Genomic DNA, 11475 nt, shown 5'->3' with positions numbered 1-11475 from the left:
CAATGATAGAACATCTGCCTCACAGGGCTATGGTAAATGATATAACTTGTGTGAAGTACCCAGCAAAGAGTAAACATGACTTGATAATTTCCTTCTTCGCCTTTGATGTAGCACATTGTAAAAGCATTATGAGTTGTTTTGTGTAATTGTTTATTGGAGCTTGATTTGCCAACATAGAGCATAACACCCAGTGCTCATCCTGTCAAGTGCCCCCCTCAGTGCCCGTCACCCAGTCACCTCATCCTCCCACCCACCTCCCCTTCCACTACCTCTTGTTCATTTCCCAGAGTTAGGAGTCTCACAAAACTAAAAGATAACCTACAGAATGGGAGAAGATATTTGCAAATGACATATCAGATAACGGGCCAGTATCCAAGATCTATAAAGAACTTATTAAACTTAACAGTAAAGAAACAAACAATTCAATCATGAAATGGGCAAAAGACATGAACAGAAATTTCACCAAAGAAGACACAGACATGGCCAACAAGCACATGAGAAAATGCTCCACATCACTTGCCATCAGGAAAATACAAATCAAAACCTCAATGAGATACCACCTCACACCAGTGAGAATGGGGAAAATTAACAACACAGGAAACAACAAATGTTGGAGAGGACGTGGAGAAAGGGGAACCCTCTTGCACTGTTGGTGGGAATGTGAACTGGTACAGCCACTCTGGAAAACTGTGTGGAGGTTCCTCCAAGAGTTAAAAATAGAGCTACCCTGTGATCCAGCAATTGCACTGCTGGGGATTTACCCCAAAGATACAGATGCAGTGAAATGGCAGGACACCTGCACCCCAATGTTTATAGCAGCAATGTCCACAATAGCCAAACTGTGGAAGGAGCCTCGGTGTCCATCAAAAGATGAATGGATATCAGAAAGGGTGAAAGCATTATGTTAACACAGGGTGTCAGTCAGTTCACTGAGCCTACATAATTTATTTTTAATTCAAAACTAATAGCAGAGCTGATCTTGACATATCATTTGAAGATGGGTAAGACTCTTATTTCCCCATGATAGGAAATCTCATTTCACTTTTTTCCCTAAGAAAACACAGGTAATGAATTGGTTATAGTATATATTGTTATGGATAACTTGAATTGTCTTTTTTACTTGAATTCTTCCCTTTTAAACTGCATGAGAGCTGGTAAAATTACCTCTCATTTGAATTAGATATGGAAATTTCCTGAGAATTTTTTTGTACTCCAATCATACCTTAGTCACACCATTGGCCTCAAACTGTTTATCTCTTTTGGCCCCATTCTTCTGTTTGCTAAGATTCTGTAGGAGAATCTGTCATTGGGTACTGAGGGTGCTAAAGGCAAATAGCACTGTTTTCTGCATCCTAGAATGACTGACAATCTCTTAGAAAAGAGATGTTGCATCTGGAGCAGAGATCATAGATACAAGCCGAGGAAATTAAAAACAAGATAAAAGACCCAGATCATCAATCATCTTTGCCAGTATTTTTTTCTGGGAAAATGGATATTCAAGCATTTCTCCATGTTAGGAAATAAGATGAAGAATATCAGTGTGACTTTTTGTTCATTTTATTTTCTTCATCTAAAAGCAAATGAAATGCCTTGATGGCAGAATGATTACACAAGAATTAAAGTGATTAACATGGGATATGTATTCTTCTTATTAATATTATTATTAATACACACAAGAGGAGCTAAGATGGTGGTATAGTAGGAGGACCCTAGGCTTGCCTTGTCTCTTAAACACAGCTAGATATCATTCTGAATACCCAAGAAATCTACCTGAGGACTGACAGAACAAACTTCACAATTAATGGGAGAGAAGAGGCCACGTTGAGGAAGGTAGGAAGTGTGGAGACATGTTTGGGGGAGAAATGGATTGTGGGTGCTGTGGAGGGGAGGGGGCCCTGTTTGCAGAGAAAGGTGAGAGAAAATAGAGCACACAGGGATACACACAAGGAGAATACTTCCCCAAAGCCATTGTCTGGGATAATGAGAGGGGCTGATTTTTGTGAGTTTTTGCAATCAGCAGGTCTCAAAGACTGGAGATTTAGAGGTCTGTGGGGTTGGCTGGGATAGAGCCCTAAGGGCACTGCCCTACTTTTGGAGAGAAGGCCGGCAAGCATCTATGGGGCAAATGGCACAATCTGAGGATTGCATAAGGCACAGAGAGACTGTTCATTTTTCCTGCATCTGTGAGAGGTAGCATTCATAGAGACACCTCTCCAGGGATGAAGAAGCTGCTGGGCACCACTTCCCTCCCCTGCTCTTCAGCATAAATGCTGAAGCATAAACACCTTCTGAGGATGGCTAAACCAGATACTGGCTGTTTAGCCTCCTTTGCTCTAAATCCCTTGCCCCTGCACTCTGGTATGGTTACCCTTCTAGGTCAAACCTGCATCAGTCCCAGCATGGAGAGAACATCCCCGAGACCAGTGCAGGTCCCTGCCATACCAGGTCCCTAAAGTTTAGAGTTTTTAAATGTCAGAAGGCTTGGCTGGGATAGAGCCCAAAGAGTACTGTGCTGTGCCAGGCAGGTTAGCAACCCAGAGGCAGATAGTGTGAAAATAGCGATCTGAAAAACACCTGGGACACATGAGGGGAAATTATTCACTCTTCTGGGAGTGCTTCCCTGAGAGTAGAAAACACAAAGTCCCCTGTCTGGGGACAAAGGAGCTGGCTGGCACATTTCCCTCCCCTGTCCCTCAGTATTAACAAACTTCAGCAAATAGCACAGCACCAATACTGGCTGCATACTCTGCTTACAACAAGTCCCACCTTCCTGCACTCTGTTAGTACTGCTTTTCTTAAGCAAGTATGCTTTAAGACCAGCACAGTAGGCCACGTCCCCAGAAGGGCAGCAGAAACCCTCATGTGCACCACATTTACTGACCATAGGGTTCTGCAAGTCTTCAGTTCTAGTAGAAGTAGCATCAGGTCTCATTTAACAAGCAGACAAGAGCACACCTGGTTAAAACTTGACACACTCTAGCTTAGGTCCAAACACTGCCCATTGCAGGCAAGGAGAGCTTCTGCAGAGGACTGACCTGAGGGATAAAGCAGCGAAAGGACAGCAGCAGAATGCATGCACTACATACCAAAGACTCCCTGAAGTGCCTGGCTGTGGACACCATATGACCTCTTTCTCAAAAAGCCATTAGTCTCAGAGGCAGGAAGTATAACAGGTTTTCATAACACAGAGAAGCAGACAGATACCTAGACAAAATGCCAAGATGGAGGAATTTATCCCAAAAGAAAAAACAAGAAAAAGGGATGGCCAGAGATTGATTGAAATAGATATAAGTAACATGTCTTAAGGAGAATTTAAAGCAACAATATAAGCATACTCTTCTGGGCTTGAAAAGGGCATGGGAGACCCCTGGGTGGCTCAGCGTTGAGTGCCTGCCTTCGGCCCAGGGCGTGATCTTAGAGTCCCGGGATTGAGTCCCACATCAGGCTCCCTGCATGGAGCCTGCTTCTCTCTCTCTGCCTATGTACCTGCCTCTCTCTGTGTGTCTCTCATGAATAAATAAATACAATCTTTAAAAAAGAGAAAATAAAAGAAAAGGGCATTGAAGACATCAGGGAAACCCTAACCACAGAGATAAAAGAGTTGAAAAACAGTTCAGAAATGAAAAAAATGCAACAACTGAGATTCAAAACTATCTGGATGTCATGACCACAAGGTCAAGCAGAATCAACACTGAGCACAGAGCCTGATTGGGGGGCTTAATCTCACCACCCTGAGATAGGACCTGAGCAGAAACTAAGAGTCAGATGCTAAACCAACTGCACCAACTAGTCACAGATTGGGAGATTTTTTTAAAAGATTTTATTGCCACCCAGGTGTCCCAAGATTGAGAGATTTTTGATTACTGATTCAATTCTTTCCTGATTACTGGTCTGTTCAAGTTTTCTATTTCTTTCTGTTTGTTGATTCTGCTTGAGATTCTCTCTCCCTCTCCCTCTGCTCCTCCTGCTCCTGTGTGCATGCTCTCTCTCTTCCTCCCTTTCTAAAATAAATAAATCTTTTTAAAAAATCTCCCAACAAACAAAAGTTCAGCGCCAGATGGCTTCACAGGGGAATTCTACCAAACATTTAAAAAAGAGTTAATACCCATTCTTCTAAAACTATTCCAAAAAATAGAAATGGAAGTTAAACTTCCAAACTCATTCTACAAAGCCAGCATTGTTGATTCCAAAACCAAAGACTCCACTAAAAAAGAGAACTGCAGGCCAATATCCCTGATGAATATGGATGCAAAAATTCTCAACAAAATACTAGCAAATTGAATCCAACAGTACATTAAAAGGATCATTCACCACAATCAAGTGGGATTTATTCCTGAGTTACAAGAGTGATTCAACATTCACAAATCAATCAATATTATATACTACTTTAATAAAAGAAAGGATAAGAACCACATGATCCTTTCAATAGATGCAAAAGAAGCATTTGACAAAGTTCAACATCCATTCATGATAAAAACTCTCAACAAAGTAGGTTTAGAGGGAACGTATCTCAACATAATAGAGGCCATCTATGAAAAACCCACAGTTAATATCATCCTCAATGAGGAAAAATTGAGAGCTTTTCTTCTCTGGTCAGGACAAGACAGGGATGCCCACTCTTACTACTGTTATTTAATGTAGTAATGGAAGTCCTAGCCTCAGTAATCGGACAACAAAAAGAAATAAAAGGCATCCAAATTGGCAAGGAAGAAATAAAAATGTCACTATTTGCAGATGACATGGTATTCCCACAGAAAACTCAAAAGACTCCACCAAAAAACCATTAGAACTGATACATAAATTCAGTAAAGTCCTAGGATACAAAATCAATGTACAGAAATCTGTAGCATTTCTATACATCAATAATAAAGCAACAGAAGGAGATATCAAGGATTCAATCTCGTTTATAATTGCACCGAAAACCTTAATAAAGCTAGGAATAAACTTAAACAGAGAGGTAAAATATTTGTACTCTGGAAACAACACTGATGAAAGAAATTAAAGATAACACAAAGAAGTGGAAAAACGTTCCATTCTCATGGACTGTAAGAACAAATATTGATAAAATGTCTATACCACCCAAAGCAATCTACACTTTTAATAGAATTCCTATCAAAATACCGCCAGCATTTTTTACAGAGCTAGAGCAAACAATCCTAAAACTTTTATGGAACTACAAAAGACCCTGAATAGCCAAAATCACCTTGAAAAAGAAAAGCAAAGCTGGAGGCATCAGAATTCTGGACTTCAGGTTATATTACAAAGCTGTAATGATCAAGAGAGTATCGTACTGGCACAAAAACAGACACATATATCAATGGAAGAGAATAGAAAACCAAGAAGCAAACCCACAACTGTATGGTCAGTTAATCTTCAGCAAAGCAGGAAAGAATATCTGTTGGAAAAAAAATCTCTTCAACAAATGGCATTAGAAAACTGGACAGCAGCATGTCAAAGAATGAAACTGGACCACTTTTTTACACCATACACAAAAATAAATTCAAAATGGATTAAATACCTAAACGTGAGACCCAAAACCATAAAAACTATAGAGGATAACACAGGCAGTAACCTCTTTGACATTGGCCATAGCAACTTCTTATTAGATATGTCGTCTGAGGCAATGGTAACAAAAGCAAAAATAAACTATTGGGACTTCATCAAAACAAAAAGCTTCTGCACAGGGAGAAACAATCAACAGCTCTAAAAGGCTACCTATAGAATGGGAGAAGATATTTGCAAATGACATAGCTAGTAAAGGGTTAGTATCCGAAATATATAAAAATTTATAAAGCTCAATATCCAAAAAAAAAACCAAACATAACTCAGTTAAAAAATGGGCAGGACGGGACGTGATCCTGGAGACCCGGGATCGAGTCCCACATCGGGCTCCCTGCATGGGGCCTGCTTCTCTGCCTGTGTCTCTGCCTCTCTCTCTCTCTCTCTCTGTCTGTCATGAATAAATGAATAAAATCTTAAAAAAAAATGGGCAGGAAACATTTATAGACATTTTTACAAAGAAGACCTACAGATAGCTAACAGACACATGAAAAGATGCTCAACATCACTCATCATTAGGGAAATACAAATTAAAACTATAATGAGATAGCACCTCATACAGTCAGAATGGCTAAAATTAAAAACACAGGAAGCAACAGGTGTTGGCAAAGATGCAGAGAAAGGGGAACCCTCTTACACTGTTGTTGGGAATGCAAACTGGTGCAGCCACTCTAGAAAACAGCATGGAGGTTCCTCACAACATTAAAAATAGAACTACCCTATGACCTAGCAATTGCACTACTAGGTATTTACCCAAAGGTTAAAAAAATACAGATTCAAAGGGGCATGTGCACCCCAATATTTATAGCGGCATTATCAATAATAGCCAAATTATGCAAAGAGCCAAATGTTCATCGACTGATGAATGGATAAAGATGTGGTATATATATATATACAATGAGATGTCACTCAGCCATCAAAAAGAATGAAATATTGCCATTTACGATGACATGGATGGAGCTAGAGAGTATTATCCTAAGCAACATAAGTCAGTCAGAGAAAGACAAATACTCTATGACTTCACTCATGTGAAATTTAAGCTGCAAAACAGATGAACATAGGGAAAAAATCAAGAGAGTCAAACCAGGAAACAGACTCTTAACTATAGAGAACAAACAGGGTTGCTGGAGGGGAAGTTGGTAGGGAGATGGGTTAAATAGGTGATGAGGATTAAGGAGGGCACTTGTGATGAGCACTGGGTGTTGTATGGAAGGGATGAATCATTGATTCTACACCTGAAACTAGTATCACTGTATGTTAACTGGAATTTAAATAAAAACTTGAGAATAATACACACTAGGGATTTCTGTATTATTATTAATTATATAACAGTACTGGGGACTAGGGAAACATAGTCTTAGAGAGTTAAATAATTTAATAAAGATCATACAGGGAGTGGACTGAGTACTCAAACTCGGATCTGCTCTTAATCCTACTTAATATTGCCTTAATATTAATCAGCTTACTCATGTGGTTTTAAAACCACAGTGAAAAAAGAGAAGTATAGTTCAAAAACTAATAGAGTTGCCATGCTAGGTATTACCCACTGGAAGAGGCTGATCACTGAAAATCAATGTACCAAATACCATTTACTCTAAAGCCTAATTTGTTAAGTGAGCATTTCACCAAATGACCAGTTTTCCAAATTTAGCAATTTACCAAAAAATATTTGTTTTCAAAGACTAAGAATATACATTAAATGAATACACTTATGAACGTATCCTTTATTAATATACTTATATTTGAGAATATAACTAAGTCATTTTATTCATATTTATCTTCCTTATAAATATGTTGCTAAAAATAGGTTCATAGAATACTATACTATTCAATGACCTTTAGCTTTTGGCCAACTATACATTACTTAAAATGCTGCTAAGAAGAATATAGGTATTGACTATATTAATTAGATAAATTCAACACTATTACTTAAAATATGCTTTTGATAACTCGACAAATTTAGAGAATTTGGGCAGGTGGTCATGCAGACTTTCATGTGAATACAAATCATCAAAAGTGGTCATGGAACCTTAGTGTACATCATTTGGCGATCTTGTTAAAGCAAATTCTGAGTCTGTAGGTCTGAGAGGGGCCTGACAGTCTGCATTTCTAACAAACTCCCAAATGTTGCCTGTGCTGCTTGTTTCAGACCCAATTATGAGTAGCATAGAATTATAGGGAGTTAGCTTTCAGTGATTCCAAATGGGGTGAGCTGAAGTAGAATTGCATACATCACAACTATTTCACTCCCTCAATTGGAATGACCTTTGTTTTAGGCATACTGTATCAAGATTTTACTTAGCTATTAACATGACTAATCTTTAAACTGATACAGATTTGGGTAATGAGACAAAAGCAAAAAACGCTTTTATTATTATATCAGTAATCTAAATAGTTTGAGGAAAGCCACGATACTATTTGTTGTCCTCTCTAACCCTGCCTAAACTCTCAGCATAAAATATGTCCATGAAAGTTTTAGCAGTTAGAAATATGCATACTTAGAGTTATTGCATAATAATGGAACTTTAGCACCTCACTGACATTTTGAAGTACCTGTTTTTATTGCATTTAATTAGTCTATGTCAGATTTTTTTAAAAATGTGAAAAGAAATATAATCTTGATAAAATGAGTTATTATCAATAGTCAGGAATAAACTGTGTATTATCTACAGGTGTGAAGAATGTTTTTTATGCTGACAGAATTGCTTTTTGCTTTGAGAAAATTATCTTTCAAATAATTGATCTTAAATATCCACTTAAATATGATTGGTAATAGAGTTGTATTGTAGGTTTTGTTTAGTGCAGCAGGTCTCAACACTGGCTGTATCTTGGAATTACTGGGGAACTTTTAAAAAATCCCAGTACCCAAGCCATTCCCCCAGATTAGCTAAATTTGAATCATTGGTATAAAAATTTAAATCTCTGCAGGTGATTCTAATAAATACTTAGCATAAATCTCTGAGTTTATATAGTTGCTCCCTATTCTTTCTTTCTGAGCATCCCTATTCTTTCTTTCTGAAGATCCCTAGTAATACTCTACCAATTATTTCTGTTCTTTGGGTTATTTACATGTAGGGCCATCTGTTAAGATGGCATAATTTTTGCTTATAAATTGGACTAAAGCATAAGTTCCAGACAAAGACATACAAAAATATGGGTAATCTTTATAGACCCATTATTTATTTTATTGCAAAACTGAGATCCCCTCCCATTCCTAGGCAATAATTATTTGAACCTTAGGTCTTTGGCCTGGGTTCATATATAATCATTGAACAATAAATAGAGAAGTAAAGCAATGGCGATTTAAATGACATGCACAAGCAGTTCATTTTATTCAACAATACTTTCATGGCATGTAGTTCCATTTTTTAAAGTGCTGGCTTTGGACACTTACAGACACTCTGTAGTCTTATTTTTTTCAGGTTCTACTGAGTTCTGAAAATGTCAAACCATGATACTAAGAACTAAACAATGTGTGAGACACTGATGTGCTGGTGTGTAGCCTTTTAATGATATTGCTATGTATACAAATACTGTTGTCTTCTATTTCTTGTTAAGAAATGGGGATGCAAATTGATGTAACAATGAAGGTAAGCTCCTTGAAAGCAGAAATGGATATTAATTTTTTACCTCCCTCATATCCAGTATTTAACATTTGACCTAGCATATAGTAATATATTTGGCTGGTGTAGAGGAAGATAATTTGGGATGAAACCCATATAGGATGAATCAGATATAATAAATATGCTTTCTTTCCAAAGCAATGATCTTAATCCAGATCACAAAAATTAAACATTCATTAAGAAAGGAATAGGACCTTTTCAGAGATAGGCAAAAAAAAAGTCAGATATAACTTTAATGACAGAAGAAGTAATGAAATAAGAAACCAGAAAATTTGACTGTTTTAAGCACTCAAATTATTATAGAATGATTTTCTATTGGATCAAATACAGATTAGCTCGTGGTTTTGTTCTTTCTTGGCGGTGGGGGGGGGCAAGAGAGATGAGAAGAGGGGCAGAGAGAGAATCTTAAGCAGGCTCCATGCCCAGTGCAGAGCTGGACTTGAGGCTTGATCTCACAGCCTTGAGATCATGACTTGAGCTGAAATTGAGAGTCAGATGCTTAACCAACTGAGACACCCAGGTGCCATCTGAAAGATCTTTTAACACATATTGATTAGGACTAAGACATAAGTAAGATAATAATGACTTAGAGAAGGGAAAACCTGGAGAAAAGGAATGGGATCAAAAACATTTTGTACAAAACATACTTAAGAGAAAAAATTCTTGACACTTGAATTTTTGGACTTGACGATAACCTAGACATTTATCAGGATTGCTTCATTAAATTTGATTTTATTAATTTATAATTCTAAATAGTTAACTGACACTGAAAACCATCATGTTGTTAGCCTTAAATTTACACAGTGATATTTGCTAATTATTTCTCACTAAAACTGGGGGTATAAGAGTAGTATAGATAAGTGAATTATAGTTTTTTTTACAATGGAATATCATACAGGAATGAAAATATTAAAAATTGCCAAGTTCTTGCTTCAGTAGCACACACGCTAAAATTATAATGATACAGAGATTAGCATGGCCCCTGTGCAAGGAAGACATGCAAATTCATAAAGTATTCCATATTAAAAAAACTACCAATATTCAAAACAAAGTGAGTGAATCTCATGAAATTAATAATTAATAAAATAAATGCAAAAAAAGTGATAGTGACTATGCATTATTTTAAAAGACAAGATGGGGAAAACAAACAGTAGGATGGCATAGAGGGGGGTTCTCAAATCTATCAAAACCTGTTCCCTTTTTATAACAAATAATTTTGTAGGCGCTTTTTATTACCATGAAATGTAATTCATATGTAATATGCTTATATAGATAAGTTTTAAAAAGGCAGTAAAATATATGAACTGTTATATAAAGGAGAAATAAAAGGAAAGTAGTTTCAATGTTTTATTAAATATAATACCCTACATAGAAATATGAAATTTATAATATATTTCAATATGTATTTAGGCATGACTACACTTTAAAACATGATGTTTATTGCTTGGATCCTTTATTATAACCAATGTGACTATACCAGCTACAGCTGCAGAATGATGCAGGTGTGTTGTATTGATGACGCAACTATATATGCAGCATTGCCTCAGGGACATGGGTTTCCTGAAAGGTACACAACCCTTAGTAAAGTTTCAAACAAAGCTCAGGAAACAAATACAGTCTAACTGTAATTTATACAAAAGTTGTATTTCTAGAAAATTAAGTGCAAATTAACACCTTGCAAAAAACACTTTGTGTGTCATGGAGTTAGGTTGTAGGTATAAATACTTACAAATGGGATTTTCTTCTATAAGACTGATAAGACATTAAAAACTTATGTAGAATATAGAATAGTTGTTGTTCAGTGTAGTGCTCATTGTAAGAGATCTATCATCCCTGGCTTACCAAATACCTGTGCTATCATCAATTCATTGTGAAAAATAAAAATCCCCCCTCAAGTTTCCAAAATATTCCTTAGTGGCTGTTCTGAGCCTGGTAAGTGTTGGTAGTCAATGACACACTTCAGCCAAAGATACATGCAAACTCTGACCTAACATTCTCTGAAAACAATTACGTCTTTTTGAATCTCAGTTGAGAGGATGGGAGGGAATGGAACTAGGAGTGCAGAAAAGCTATTTTTCATTTTAAGGTGTAGACACCTTATTAGAGAGTTTATCAATCATACAGCAGCTTCAAGGTTTTTTACCTGCTAGCACTTTTGAGGGATCTTGCTCAATATTCTTCTGGGTCTCACATCTCACTCTTCTCAAGAGTTACCCTGATACATTACAAAATTTTCTTTTTTGTGACTCTTGATTAGGCCACCCAGTTTTTAGAGAAAATCAAGGCTGGGAAA

General features: G+C 37.0%; 1 pseudogene; it reads left to right on the top strand.

Moving 5' to 3' along the window:
• The first annotated feature begins 10109 nt into the window (after positions 1-10109).
• On the top strand, positions 10110-10209 carry LOC129518941 (U6 spliceosomal RNA; annotated as a pseudogene).
• The last annotated feature ends 1266 nt before the right edge of the window (positions 10210-11475 follow it).

This window comes from Nyctereutes procyonoides, unplaced genomic scaffold (genome assembly GCF_905146905.1).
Source record: "Nyctereutes procyonoides isolate TBG_1078 unplaced genomic scaffold, NYPRO_anot_genome, whole genome shotgun sequence".
NCBI classification, from domain to species: Eukaryota; Metazoa; Chordata; class Mammalia; order Carnivora; family Canidae; genus Nyctereutes; species Nyctereutes procyonoides.
Note: the sequence above shows the minus strand (reverse complement) of the source record. Positions and strands in the feature narration are given on the sequence as shown.